Genomic DNA, 10,285 nt, shown 5'->3' with positions numbered 1-10,285 from the left:
AAGTATTTCAGTGCATACAAGTATATATGCAGGTACATACTTACTAAAAGATGAACAAATTGAACAAGTTAAATAATTTATAAATTAGCAAATATAGATTTCAAAAGAGAATAAAAACAATTTTGAGGTGCTTAGCTGTATAAATATAAAGTAGTTTAATTTGTTGTGGCTTTTCTTAAGATTGTCAAAATATTGGTACTGATTTTCTACAACTATAAAGGAAAGTGAGTATTTTCACCTCATTGAAGCATTTTGTTAGGAAACCCTAAAAATCAGGTATGGGAGGAGACAGGGATGATATACAGAGGGTCAGGAATTTGAACAGAGGTGTATAGCAATGGGGAATTTTTGGGCCATGAAAGGCAGTCTGTGTTTTTGGTTGAGCAAGGCTTACTCCGGAGATACAGTAGAGACTTTTACAGTAAAGCTATGTCCCCAGACACAGACGTTGATACCACGAGACCTCACTCCATTATCCTGTGGCTAGACAATGCCTCCAGCTCCCAACATTCTGGCTGGACTTCACCCCCAGTCAACTGAGGACAGCCCGGTATGCCCCACCCCAAAGTTACCTTGGAACAGAGAGGTAGCACAACCCACAATAAAAGGGGCTGTTTGGCCTCTCCTCCCCTTCTCTCTCAACTTCTTACTCTTCTTGTCTTTACTCTCACCTCTTGCTCCCTCTCTTCCCTTACCCCTCTCCCCAATCCAAGTGACTCTGGCTGGCCTCTACTTTTCTATCATATCTCAACAGCAATGAGATTATCTGAAATGCCCAACAAAGGGGAGGGAGAATCTGTAGAGAACATATCCAGAGGTTAGGCATGCCCCCGACTCTGCCCCCAGTTGAGAAGGGAAATCAGTCTGAAGTTTTCTTTCTTTGTTGGGTGTTTGTGTTTATGTATCAGAGTAATTGTGGCTTCATAGAACAAATTGGGTAGTGTTCCTTCTATTTCTACTTTGTGGAATAATTTGAAGAGTATTGGCATTAGGTCTTCTTTGAAGGTTTGATAGAACTCTGAGCTAAACCTACCTGGTCCTGGGATTTTTTTGGTTGGGAAATATTAATGACTGCTTCTATTTCTTTAGGTGTTTTGTGACTGTTTAAATGCCTTATCTAATCCTTATTCAACATTGGTACCTGGTATCTTTCTAAAAATTGTCCATTTCTTCCAGATTTTCCAGTTTTGTTGAGTATAGGCTTTTGTACTAGGATATGATGATTTTTTTGGATTTCCTCAGTTTCTGTTGTTATGTCTCCAATTTCATTTCTAGTATTGTTAATTTGGATATTCTATGAGTGCTCTCTGGTTTGTCTGGCTAAGGGTTTACTATCTTGTTGATTTTCTCAAAGAGACAGCTCTTGGCTTGGTTGAATCTTTATATAGTTCTTTTTGTTTCTACTTGGTTAATTTCAGCCAGAGTTTGATTATTTCCTGCCTCTTGGGTGTATTAGCTTCTTTTTGTTCTAGAACTTTCAGATGTGCTGTCAAGTTGCTAGTGTATACTCTTTCCAGTTTCTTTTTGGAGGCACTCAGAGTTATGATTTTTCCTCTTAGCACTGCTCCCATTGCATCCCTTAAGTTTGGGTATGTTGTGGCTTCATTTTCATTGAATTCCAAAAAGTCTTTAATTTCTTTCTTGAGCAAGTTATCATTGAGTAAAGTGTTGTTCAGCTTCCACATGTAGGTGGGCTTTCTATTGTTTTTTGTTGTTAGGCCAGTGTTAGACCATGGTGATCTGATAGGATGCATGAGATTATTTCAATCTTCTTGTTTCTGTTGAGGCCTGTTTTGTGACTGATAATATGGTCAATTTTGGAGAAGTGCTGAGAAGAAGGTGTATTTTTTGTTGTAAAGCCAGTGTTAGACCATGGTGATCTGATAGGATGCATGAGATTATTTCAATCTTCTTGTTTCTGTTGAGGCCTGTTTTGTGACTGATTATATGGTCAATTTTGGAGAAGTGCTGAGAAGGTGTATTCTTTGTTTTAGAATAAAATGTTCTATAGATATCTGTTAAATCCATTTGGTTCATAACTTCTATTAATTTCACTGTCTCTTTTTAGTTTCTGTTTCCATGATCTGTCCATTAATGAGATAGGGGTGGTGAAGTCTCTCACTATTGTTGAGTGCAGTGCAATGTGTGCTTTATCTTTAATAAAGTTTCTTTTATGAATGTGGGTGTCCTTGCATTTGGAGCATGGATGTTCAGAATTCAGAGTTCTTGCTAGATTTTTCCTTTGATGAGTATGAAGTGTCTTTCCTTATCCTTTTTGATAACTTTTGGCTGAATGTTGATTTTGTTCGATATTAGAATGGCTACTCCAGCTTGTTTCTTGGTCCCATTTGCTTCAAAAATTGTTTTCCAGCCCTTTACTCTGAGGTAGTGTCTGTTTTTGTTACTTAGGTGGGTTTCCTGTATATAGCAAAATATTGGTTCCTGATTATGTATCCAGTCTTTTGGTCTATGTTTTTTTTTTATTGGAGAATTGAGTCCATTGATATTCAGAAATATTAAGGAAAAGTGATTTTTGCTTCCTGTTATTTTTGTTGTTAGAAGTTGAATTATGTTTATGTGGCTATCTTCTTTCTGGTTTGTTAAAAGAAGATTATTTGCTTTTTCTAGGGTGTAGTTTCCCTCCTTGTGTTGGAGTTTTCCATTTATTATCCTTTGAAGGACTGGATTTGTGGAAAGATATTGTATAAATTTGGTTTTGTCATAGACTATCTTAGTTTCTCCATCTGTGATAATTCAGAATTTTGCTGGGTATAGTAGACTAGATTAGCATTCGTGTTCTCTTAGGGTCTGTATTACATCTGCCCAGGATGTTCTGGCTTTCATAGTCTCTGGTGAGAAATCTCTTGTGTAATTCTGTTAGGTCTGCCTTTATATGTTACTTGACCTTTTCCCCTTACTGCTTTTAATATTCTTTTGTGTGTGTGTGTGTGCATTTGGTGTTTTGATTATTATGTGCCAGGAGGAATTTCTTTTCTAGTCCAGTATATTTGGAGTTCTGTATGCTTCTTGTATATTCATGGGCATCTCTTTCTTTAGGTTAGGGAACTTTTCTTCTATAATCTTGTTAAAGTTATTTACTGGCCCTTTATGTTGGGAATCTTCACTGTCTTCTATACCTATTATTCTTAGGGTTCAATTTCACATTGTGGCCTGGATTTCCCAGATGTTTTGGGTTAGGAGCTTTTTGCATTTTGTGTTTTCTTTGACTATTGTGTCAATGTTTTTTAGGGTATCTTCTGCACATGAGATTCTTTCTTCTACATCTTGTATTCTATTGTATTGATTGGCATCTATGACTCTTAATCTCTTTCTGTCTTCAGAATTGTCTCCATTTGTGATTTCTTTATTGTTTCTAGTTCCATTTTTAGATCCTGGATGGTTTTGTTTAATTTTTTACCTGTTTGGTTGTATTTTCCTGTAATTCCTTTTCTTGTTAAAAGTTTTGTTTATTTTATGTGAGTAGCCTGTTGCTCTCTTCAGACACACCAGAAGAGGGCCTCAGATATCATTGCAAATAGTTGTGAGCCACCATGTAGTTGCTGGGAATTGAACTCCAGACCCCTGGAAGAACAGTCAGTGCTCGTATCTGCTAAACCATTTCTCTAGCTCCTTTCTTGTAATACTTTAAGGGATTTTTGTGTTTCCTCTTTAAGTGCTTCTATCTTTTTTCCTGTGTTCTCCTATATTTCTTTAAGGGAGTTATTTATGTCCTTCTTAAAGTCATCTATCAGCATCATTTGATGTGATTTTAAATCCAAATCTTGCTTTTCTGATGTGTTGGAGTATCCAGGACTTACTGTGGTGATGCCAAGTAGTCTTGGTTTCTGTTGGTAAGGTTCTTGTGTTTGCCTTTCACCATCTGGTTATCTCTGGTGTTAGTTGGTCTTGCTGTCTCTGGCTGGAGCTTGACCCTCATGTGGGTCTGTAATCCTGTGACAACACTCCTGGAAAGACCAGCTCTCTCCTGGGCATGGTTTGGGTTTGAAGGGCTATAGAACAGCCTTAGGTCCCGAAAGAATCCTGTCTCAGTTGCTCCAGTGTTCTTCTGCCCTGTGTGCTCCTGACTGGTCAGTTTGGACAGTTATATGGCTTTGTCCAGTTATTGGAGAGAAAGAAGCAATTTCACCTCTGAGCTCAGGAGTGAGAGCACTCCTGGGAGACCAGCTCTCTCCTGTCGGGACCTGTGTACAGAGGTTTGTGGAACAGCCCCAGCTCCTAGGTTCAGATGGTGACCGGAAGCATCCTGTCCCAGCTGATCCACTGTTCTTTTCCCCTGCACTCCTGTCCTGTCCTGCTTGGAACAGTTATTAGAGAAAAAGCAGCAATCTCACTTCTGTGCTTAGGAGTAAGAGCACTCCTGGGAGACCAGCTCTCTCTTGGTGGGACCTGTGTACAGAGGCTTATTTCCAAATTCTTAACCCAGAATGCCTCCTGTATAAAGGAAATATGGGGACAGAGTGTGGAGCAGAGTCTGAAGGAAAGGCCATCCAGAGACTGTCCCACCTGGGGATCCATCCCATATACAGACACCAAACACTGACAATATTGCTGATGCCAAGAAGTGCTTGCTGACAGGAGCCTGTTACAGCTGTCTCCTGAGAGGCTCTGCCTGAGCCTGACAAATACAGAGGTGGATGCTCACACCAAACCATGGGAGTGAGCACAGGGACCCCAGAGGAGTTAGAGAAAGTACTTAAGGTGTTAAAGGGGTTTGCAGCCTCATAGGAAGAACAACAATATTAATCAACCAGACTCTCCCCTGAGCTCCCAGGGACTAAATCACCAACCAAAGAGTACATATAGAAGGACCCATGGCTCCAGCATCGTATGTAGCAGAGAATGGCATTCTCTGGCATCAATAGGAGGAGAAGCCCTTGTTCCTGTGAAGGCTTAACCCCCCAGTGTATGGGACTGCTAGGGTGGTGAAGTCGGAGTGGTTGCATGGGAGAGGGGCACTCATAGAAGCAGGGGGAGGGAGGATGGGATAGAGGGTTTCCAGATGGGAAACCAGGAAATGGGATAACATTTGAAATGTAAATACATAAAATATCTAATATAAATAAATAAATAAACAAAAAGGAAACCCCAAGGTAACCAGCAGGTCCTGTGACTCTTTAGGAAGATTTCAGCACCTACCATAGCTCAGGCTTGTTAGTGAAAGTGTACAATGCAAAATTGCTGAGGGGAAAAGGCACATGGGAAAAGTCTGAAGGAAACCCAATGCAAGGTTCTGAGCATCTTTCATGGGAGTCTTGATGGGACAGGCTTAATTCCTTTAGCATCTAATTATAGCAATTTTTGTGAAATGTTTCTTATCAGAGAAATTCTTTAGGGACTCAGCACCCAAAGTTGCTATTGGAAATGGGTCACATAGGTATTACTTGCCTAGCACAAGTCAAATTCTAGACTCATGGAAAATAATTGGCATAAACTACATTTTTTGTATTATTTAGGCACTGTGGATATTCTTATCACTTATGGTATTGTGGGAATTCTCCTTAAATTTAAGATTTAAATTGTGGGAGTCATATCTAAAAAGTCATTATAGTAGAGGTAGAGAAGGTGGGTCCTTGATACTTTTACAAAGTCTCCTAATCAGGGAGTTAACAACCACCTTTAACTCCAGTTCCAAAGAGCCCTCTTCTGTCTTCCATAGCCACCTATATACAACTCTCTCTGTCTCTGTCTCTGTCTCTGTCTCTGTCTCTGTCTCTCTCTCTGTCTTTCTCTCTCTCTTTGTTTCCCTCTCTCTTCTCTGTCAGACACACACACACACAACTAAAAATTTAAAAATGAAATCATTATTTAAACAATTCAATCATTTTGTCCCATGTTTTCTTAAAGATTTTTTACTTTATATTTTATTTTTATCTAATGTATCAGTCATCTAATTTTCATGTATATGTAATAATTTCTGTATATGGTACAAATAAGTGCCCAATTCATTCATATAGTATAAATATCACATTCTTCACTATTATTTGTTTACAAAACAAATTATTTTGTCAAATTTTTTGTTGAAAATCAGTTGACAATAAATATAAGGATTTATTTTTGCCTCTGAAATATGTTTCAATGATATGTGCATGGGCTTTATCTCATACTACATTTCTTAAATACATGTGGCTTTGTGGTTTTATAGTAAATTAATAAATTAGAAAGTTAAAGTTGCCACAATTTGTTCTATTTTTTCAGATTATTTTAGGTATTATAAGTCTTTTGTATATGTATGTATAAACACACATATATAAGCTTAATATATATGTTAAGATCAGTTTGCAAGTTTTTACAAAAGGCCTACTGTATATGTTGTTTTGCTTTTTATTTCATTGATTTGTAAAGAATTTTAAGTAAAACTGCCCTCTTAAATATTTTGAACCTTCCAACCTATAAACATGGAATATTTCTCCATTTAATTGATACTATAAATTTTCCTCAGCAGAGCTTTGTAATTTTCAGTGTACCATCTTGACTTCTTTATCTGAATTTATTCCTAACAAATCTATGAGCTTTGTTGTCTGAAAGAATTAGTTTTAAGTTTTTGATGGCCTCTTGAATATAGAAACACATTTTGCCTTTATCTTGTATTTGATCAGAATACACATTGATTTTGTGTTCTACTCTCTCACTTATTACTTAGAATCATTTTCTTTGTTCATTTCTTAGTATGTTCTTTATGTAGGATCATGTTAACTTCATATAGATATTATATATTTTCCTTTTGAATCTAGATGCATCTACTATTCCTACATTTGATTGCGTTTGGCTCAAGTACAATATTGAAAATTTACCTTGCCTCCTATATTATGGGTGAACTATTTTACCACTAAGTACAAGAGTTGTTGTAGATTTTAGTAGATAATATTTACCAAGATAAGGTAATTGCCTTTTTTTAAATCTGGAGTTTCTTAAGAAGCGTTTTAATCCAACTATTGGATTTTATCAACTTCTTTATGGGTGTCTATCAAGATGATTGTGTAATCTCCATCCCTTAGTCTGTTAATATGATGTACTCTATCTTTCCTTTTGTCATATTAAACTGTCATGGTTTATAACATGGTACCTTACAGGATAGCAGAGTACCACGATGAGTTCTTTAAAACAACAGGTATCAGAACAATATGTGGAGCTATGTATTTCTGAAGTTCTCAAGCCTTTTGTGTTTCTGATTTCTATTTCACCATAATTTAGTCATATTAACTAGAATTCTCTAGTAATCAGGAATATGGAAATTTTTGTCAAGTTCAAATCGATTGTAAAGTATTGGACAAATGTGTCCAAGCTACTGTATCAAAATTTATAGGGCTCATTCGCTTAGTGGATCGCTACCATCTGTCTAAAAATGACCCCTGTTCCTCCTCTCAACTCCTCTACATACCCCGTAGTCCCTTACAATTGTTTTTGCCCTCCATTTTGCTCCTTTTCTCTCTTCCTATCTCTATTTCCCTCTTTCTCTCTCACAACTCTGTTTCATCAACAAAGCCAAGGCTGGTATTAAAATTATGACCTTCCTGTCTCACCTCCCTGAATACTGGAATTATAAGCATTTACTACCACTGTTTATAAAGATGACATCTACCAATTTTCACAAATGCTTCAGAGGGATTGTCACATCTTTAAAATTTTACCTTTATAAGCTCTGAAACGCATTTTTCTGTGTTATTTTAGTAGTAACAGTATTGGTCTTATAGGCTAAGATATAAAAACAATCCTTGTGGGGTTATTCACTTTCTGAGTTATTTTCCTTTCTGTGAAGTCATTTATTGTTCAGCTGCTAGCAGAGATTCCTGAGTTTAATGTTAACAAGAACTTTCTGTTTATTTAAGGTAACAGTGTCAGAAGATTGCAGAAAGTAATTTTGTAGCATTTACATCAAAAGTAGTACATTTGGCAATCTTTCGCCCTCTTTGTAGGTTTTTCAGGGCTTGACAAATAACCCATTCTGTGATATCAGCACAGAGAATCTGTAGTTCAACTCTTGATGGTCAAGTGATTATTAGCCTGGTGCTGTGGTGACTGAAACTTGCTATCCAGTTTGCCACTTCATGTCTGAAGTATTTATTTCCCAGGAGTGTTAGTTTCGACCAATTTAGTGTTGAGTCCATCTTCAGGAATTGTTCTTGGCAAAAATGATTTCATTTCCTAAGGTCATATGCCCTTTTTACAGGCCACCAATATTGAGTTGCTGACTAATCCACAAAATAAGGCCAGTCCTTCTTACTACATTTGACACAACTCAGAAGGGTCACCTCAGCTTCAAAGTTTACATGAAGCTCACTGGTCTCTGGAACAACTATACTATAACAGTTTCTCTCACATTCCATTACACATGCTGTCCATGAGAACATTTTTGTAAGCATTATCTAAACACTATATTCCCTGTTTATTTCCAGGTACCCCAGCTTAGGTACTCATAAAACTTTTAGAAATCCCTGATATGAAACCCTTCATATGGGAGCTAATTTGTCAATAGCCCCTTTCTTATTTTCCTTACATATGAACTCTATTATAGTATGCTATCTATGGGCTTTGCTTGAAATTTTTATTTTTCTGACTGCAATGCAAAGACACCATTGGAAACTACTCTGACCAAAGTGACTCAGCTAAGTGGACAGATAGATGTCCTACCCGTTTCTATTTTCTTCCTCTTCGAAAAGTATTTTTAATGCTAGAAGCAAAATTATTGGTTACTTTTCTTATCTCTGTGGACAAATACCCATGGAGAAGCTGCTTATAGGGAAAGGTTTACCTTAGCTCATGGTGTCCTTTCAGCAAAAGCATTGTGGTAGTAGTAGCTCTCTGCCAAAATGGTAGGTCTGAGTGTGGAGCTACTTGTTCACATCTGGGCAAATCAGGGTTCAGAAAAAAGGCAATGTCATTGTTCATGTGCTTTTCTGATAATTTTCTCTTTATTTAGTCTAGGACCCACATTAAGATTCAGTCTTCCCCTTTCTGTTTGTCCTTTCAGGAAACACATTCCCAGACAGACAAAAAGGTGTCTTCACTAATGCCTTATGCATTTCTAAATCTAATCAAACTGACAGTCTGAATTAACCATCAGAGGAGAAGAAGGAAAAAAACCCAAAGTCTGAAACTTCAGATCTTACAACCTTCTGTTCCTGAGTAAGTGACAGCTACTACATAACATAGCTTTTCATATCAAGAAAACCAAACCAATGACTTCATTTTAAAACAATATTTAAGGACTATTTCTTTCTCTATTGCCCTCTCTCCTTCCTCTGTTTCTTCTTGTCTTCATTCCTTCATTTCTCCTTCCTTTACTTTGAGAGAGGGAGAACCACATTCATTTCAAAAGCTCATAATCCTGCCTGTTTTTTTTTGAAAGTACTGGAGTGTGACTATGGTACTAGAAGTAAAACTATATAGAACACCACATTTAACAGGTTTCGTTTGCCAGATGTGATAGTACATGCCTTTAACCCAAGCATTACACAGGAAGAGGATCTCTGTGAGTTTGAGGCCAGCCATAAGAACACAGTGAGAAAACTGTCCCCGGTATCTCTTTCTGTCTCTCTGTCTCTCTGTGTGTGTTTGTCTGTCTTTCTCTTTCTGTGTGTATGTGTTTCAGTGCACATGGGGTGTATGTGTACAAGGGTGTGAATGTTTATGTAAAATAGTCTCTGTGTATATATGGATATAAGATGACAATCTCAGATGTTCTTCAGGAGCCATACATCTTGTCTTCTATGACAAGGTTCCTGGGGCTTGGCAATTATTAGATTAAGCTGACTGATCAGTGAGCCCCATGGATTCACCTGTCTCTTTTTCTCTGGTGTTAGTATTACACATATATGCTCACCACACCTGGATTTTTCTGTGCATACTGGGTACTGAACTTGGGTCTTCATACCTGCATGGCAAGCATTTTACTAAGGAAACTATCACTTTAGCCCTTTTACTCATTGTTTAGAATGACCTACATTTACTTCAACCAAAATTAATTATTGCTTTCATTGGTCTGAAAATAGACCACATACAATCAATACACATGGAAAAAGAAATTTACATACATTATCTCACTTAATTTATATTATTGTGTTAGAAGGCTGGAGACATCACCTTTATTTCCTTTACTCCCCATAACCCCATAGAACTAGTTACCAAATTCATCACTTGCTTGAAGCTAAATAAAGATAAAAGTGAATGAAAAAAAGAAATAATTGGTGTGGGAGGTTGTTTCATAGCACACAGATGGCTTAATAATTTTTAACTTTACATTTCAACACTTTTAAATGTTTTTTTC

At 37.2% G+C, this 10,285-nt stretch overlaps 1 pseudogene across 1 annotated transcript in view; it reads left to right on the top strand.

Moving 5' to 3' along the window:
* The window catches only part of LOC116091078, a 54,918-nt pseudogene extending 45,843 nt beyond the window's left edge, over positions 1-9,075 (top strand). Inside the window, exon 3 of the transcript XR_004118926.1 lies at positions 8,990-9,075. The product of XR_004118926.1 is annotated as a rho GTPase-activating protein 1 pseudogene (transcript). The remainder of the gene's footprint in view (positions 1-8,989) is intronic.
* The last annotated feature ends 1,210 nt before the right edge of the window (positions 9,076-10,285 follow it).

This window comes from Mastomys coucha, chromosome X (genome assembly GCF_008632895.1).
Source record: "Mastomys coucha isolate ucsf_1 chromosome X, UCSF_Mcou_1, whole genome shotgun sequence".
Lineage (NCBI taxonomy): Eukaryota > Metazoa > Chordata > Mammalia > Rodentia > Muridae > Mastomys > Mastomys coucha.
This window is presented reverse-complemented; position numbering and strand designations above follow the sequence as displayed.